Below are 5,133 nucleotides of genomic sequence, written 5' to 3'. Positions count from 1 at the left end.
TTGATGTTGTAAACCAGGGGTGGGCAAACTTGGTCCTCAAGGACCACAGGGTGTGCAGGTTTTTGTTCCAACCGATGGAGCATGCACATTTTAACCAATTAGGTTTCAGCTGAAACAAGCAACACCAGACTGACAATCAACTGATTACACTTCTTAGACACCTGATTGGTCAAAATTTGTCCTCTTGATCGGTTGGAACAAAAGCCTGCACACCCTGTGGCCCTTGAGGACCAAGTTTGCCCACCCCTGTTGTAAACAGAGGTTATATGATATATATATATATATATGCTATATATGCTATATGCTGAAAATACACTTGTAAGTATATGAATATATATATATATATATATATATATATATATCTTTATATATATATGCTGAAAATACACCTGTAAGTGTATGAATATATATATATATATATATCTATATATATATATATATACCTGTATATATATATAGTATATATATAGATATGCTGAAAATACACCTGTATGTATATGAATATCTATATATATCTATAGATATCTATATATCTATATATATATATGCTATGTATGCTATATGCTGAAAATACACCCTATATATATATACATATACTTACAGGTGTATTTTTAGCAGCAGTAGGAGGACGACACGTCTTCGCTGCTGATAACGGCGTAAATATTTCGCCAATATTTAGTTTCTCATATTTGTTGATCCAAACCAAACGTGCTGCCAGCAGGTGGCGATAGTGTTCCTACAGCTGGTTGAAATCATCCTTAAATAGTAGTAGAAGAAAGAGCTGTCGCGTCATTTCCCGTTAGTGTGTAGCAGCAGTGTTACTAGTTACTAGTACTAGTACACTATCGTGATGCATACTAGATGGATAGATAGATAGATACTTTATTCATCTCCTTAGAGAAATTCACGGTTCAGCAGCTCCAGAATATGTTACAAAGAGATAGAACACAGAGGCATGCACTGTTATGTACAGTCTAAAATCTACTGAAACATATGTATTAAAAGGAAAAAATATATATATATAATAAAAAAAAAATAAATTAAAAAAAAAATACAAATCGTTAAAAAGGATGGGATGAGTCTGCGTCATGTGTGATGCAGGTTGAAGAGTCTGATGGCATGGGGGAGGAATGATCACCTCAGTCTTTCAGTGGAGCATGACATTGACAGCAGTCTGTCACTGAAGGTGCTCCTCTGTCTGTCTATGGTGCTGTGTAGTGGATGGTGTGGATTGTCTATGATGGACAGGAGCCTGTTGAGGGTGCGTCGCTCAGCTATGGATTTCAGACTGTCCAGTTCTGTGCCTACAACAGAGCCTGCCTTCCTTATTAGTTTGTCCAGGCGTGAAGCATCCTTCTTCTTTAGACTGCCCCACCAGCACACCACTGAGTACAGGAGGGCACTCGCTACCACAGACTGGTAGAAGGTCTGTAGCAGCTTCCTGCAGACGTTGAAGGATGCCAGCCTTCGAAGGAAGTACAAGCGACTCTGTCCTTTCCTGCACAGAGCATCTGTGTTGGTGGTCCAGTCCAGCCTGTCATCCAGCTGTACTCCCAGGTATTTGTAGGTGTGCACCACCTCCAGAACCAGTCCCCCTTGATGAGAACTGGTTCTGGGTGCACCCTGGATCTCCGGAAATCCACAACCATCTCCCTGGTCTTGGTGGTGTTTAGGAGCAGATGATTGTTATCACACCATTTGACAGAGTCCTGGATGAGCTCCCTGTACTCGTCCTCCTTTCCCCTCCTGATACAGCCAAGAATGGCTGTGTTGTCCGCAAATCTCTGCACATGGCAGAGCTCTGAGTTGTGCTGAAAGTCGGACGTGTACAGGGAAAACAAGACAGGAGAGAGCACAGTTCCCTGTGGCGCCCCCGTGTTGCTGACCACCATGTCAGACCTGCATTCCCCCAGTCTCACATACTGGGGTCGGCCGGTCAGGTAGTCGCTTATCCAGGCAACTAGGTGTGAATCCACTCCCATCCCCGACAGGGGGTCAAGGGCGTGGCAGGTCTGTGGCCTGAGGTGATGAAGCACCAGTCGTTCCATGATCTTCATCACGTGCGACGTCAGGGCCACAGGTCTGAAGTCGTTCATCTCTCCAGGATGGGGTTTCTTTGGGACTGGGATGATGCACAATGTTTTCCACTGCTGGGGAACCTTCCCCAGTCCCAGGCTCAGGTTGAAGATGTGCTGAAGGGGGTGACCCAGTTCCCGCGTGCAGGCCTTCAGTAGTCGAGGGGACACTCAACTGCAGCTTTGTTAGGGCGCAGCCTCCTCAGCTCTCCATGGACCTGAGCTGCTGTGATCGTGGGTGTTGTGGTGGGGGGTTGAGAGTTGTCCTCATCTGAGTTTGTGGAGGCTTGTGTGAGTTGGGGGGTGAGGGCATCTGCATTCATAGGTGTGAGTGGGATGGGGTGATCAAAACTGTTAAAGAACTGGTTTAACTGGTTTGCCCTTCCCACATCGCTCTCCATGGGGGGTTTCCTCTTGGAGCTGCAGCCAGTGATTGTTTTCATGCCCTCCCACACCTCCCTCATGTTGTTTTCCTGCATCTTTTGTTCAATCTTCCTTCTGTATTGCTCTTTGGCCTCTCTGAGCTGGACTCGGAGTTCCTTCTGTATCCGGTTGAGCTCCTGGGTGTCGCCATCCTTGAAGGCCCTCTTTTTCTGGTTCAGAAGGCCCTTGATGTTGCTTGTAATCCAGGGCTTGTTGTTAGCAAAGCAGCGTACAGTTCTTACTGGAACAACAACGTCCATACAGAAGTTGATATACTCAGTTGTGCAGTCAACAACCTCCTCAATGTTCTCATCGTGGGATCCATGCACCAGTATACTAAGAGAAGTGTGTGATTTGAGACAATGAATTTGATTTGTGGATCTCTATCTCCCTCTTCTTGAGGAGTTCCAAATCGGGAACAGATCGCCAGTTGATGCTCCGACGCTCCCTCCGTGACTATTATATGTTGCTATACAGACGACACCCAGTTGTACCGTTCAGCCAAACCCACCTCGTTTCTGTCTTTACAAATGTGTACTTTAATTCATTATCTATCTATTAATATGTTAACCTACTTATGACTAACAGGATTTTTTTAATTAATGTTTTACTTGTCTGGTGTAACAAAGTGCTGCTTACACATTGAAATAAATCGTATTATTGTTATAAGACAAAAAAGCAAAATGTTAATTCAATTAAAAGTCAGGTCAGAAGACCCGAGTGAAAATTAAAACTAAAAAATCTATTACATACTAAGGAAGTGTAATTTCCAGAATATCAACATGTTCAGTTCTTAAGTGGATCACCCAGTTTCTTATTTCCCAGTGTTGTGTTCACTGTTGCGGCTCCGAAGACGTCGTGATGGAACAAGAACCACCTCAGCATGTTTCTCCTCCAAGTATTAGAGGCTCAGCGTGAGAACTGCGGCTCTCACTCTGTAAACAAAAGGCTGGTTGAATAGAAGTTTTTACTTTCATCCTTAAATCCTGCTTCGCTTTGTTGTTTTCCTTCATCGTTAGAGAGTTCAAATAAAAAAAGGTTCAGATCATAAAACAGCTGTTTATTTCAGTTCAAGTCCCAAAAACAAATGTGTTTGTGGTATCCCTTGTTTTGTCTCTGGGTCAAGGTGACACGGAGGCCCGAAAACAAACGTGTTTGTGGTATCCCTTGTTTCGTCTCTGGGTCAAGGTGACACGGAGGCCTGAAAACAAACGTGTTTGTGGTATCCCTTGTGATGTCTCTGGGTCGTGGTGACCCGGTGGCCCGAAAACAAACGTGTTTGTAAGTAATTCATTTGTATTTATATAGCGCTTTTCCAGACCAGGGTCACGTAGCGCTTGGACAATCAAAACAATACTCAATAAAAGATATACTTAAAAGGTCAAGATAATACTGAGAACAACAGAGGAGTTCCAGAAAATCAAGGAAAAGCCTTGTAGTATCCCTTGTGATGTCTCTGGGTCGCGGTGACACGGAAGCTCGAAAACAAAGGTGTTTGTGGTATCCCTCGTGTTGTCTCTGGGTCACGGTGACCTGGTGGCCCGAAAACAAATGTGTTTGTGGAATCCCTTTTTTTTGTCTCTGGATCTAGGTGACCCGAAAACAAACGTGTTTGTGGTATCCCTCGTGTTGTCTCATTTGTTTTCCTGGCCTTCGAGTCACCTTGACCCAGAGACAAGAGTTGAAAACATACAATTTGACTGAAACTGACGTGATGGAAAAAAATGTATTAATAAAAAGAAAATACAACTAAATGTCAGCATGAAAAGAAAGTGTTTGAATAAGATGAAGATTTTTTTTTAAGGATCTTTAATCAATTTAAACAGTAGAAAAAACACCAAATGACCGTGTATTGAATCCAGTCGATGAAGCTCATTTTATTTCATGTATTAAATTATATTTTTTTATCCTTTTATACAATAAATTGAAGCTTCAACTTGTAAAAAAAGATGTGGTTGCCTGGCAACAGGATCAAAGAAACTACATGTGATCATTTTCTGTCAAGCTTTGACTAAATAATGAGCTTTTCTTTTTCTTTTAATTAATGGACAGTAATCTACATAAATTATCACTGAGATTATTAAAAGTAAAAACTTCTGTAACTACAGCGTCTCTTCATCACATCCCATAATATTCCTGCAGTTTCGATCGTCAGTCTCTGATGTCGTCGAGTCTCACGCTAACAGTTTCACCATCAATAAGAATCAAAAACACAGGTTTGTTTCAGTCTTTTTTATTTTTCAAAAACTCACTGAAATGTTTACTAGAATATTAACAAACACTCAGATCAAGTTGGTATTTGTCAAAAAAAGTTACTCAAAGGTTTAATTTAATGAAAAAGCTTCAGGAAAGAAAATGTGGTTTTAATGAAGTTATTGTTGCTGAAATATACTAAGAAAGAGAATTTTATACACTTAATAATAACTTTAGATTCATTACAGTTTAACTTTGTCATTGACTGCCTCACAGAGTAATACTACAAAGCCTTGCCGATTAATACTACGGAGCATCGCTGAGTAATAATACAAAGCCTCGCTGAGTAATACTACGGAGCCTCGCTGAGTAATAATACGGAGCCTCGCTGAGTTATACTACAGAGACTCGCTGAGCAATACTAGGGAGCCTCGCTGAGTAA

Source organism: Callionymus lyra, chromosome 13 (assembly GCF_982586985.1).
Source record: "Callionymus lyra chromosome 13, fCalLyr1.hap1.1, whole genome shotgun sequence".
In the NCBI taxonomy this organism is placed as follows: domain Eukaryota; kingdom Metazoa; phylum Chordata; class Actinopteri; order Syngnathiformes; family Callionymidae; genus Callionymus; species Callionymus lyra.
Note: the sequence above shows the minus strand (reverse complement) of the source record.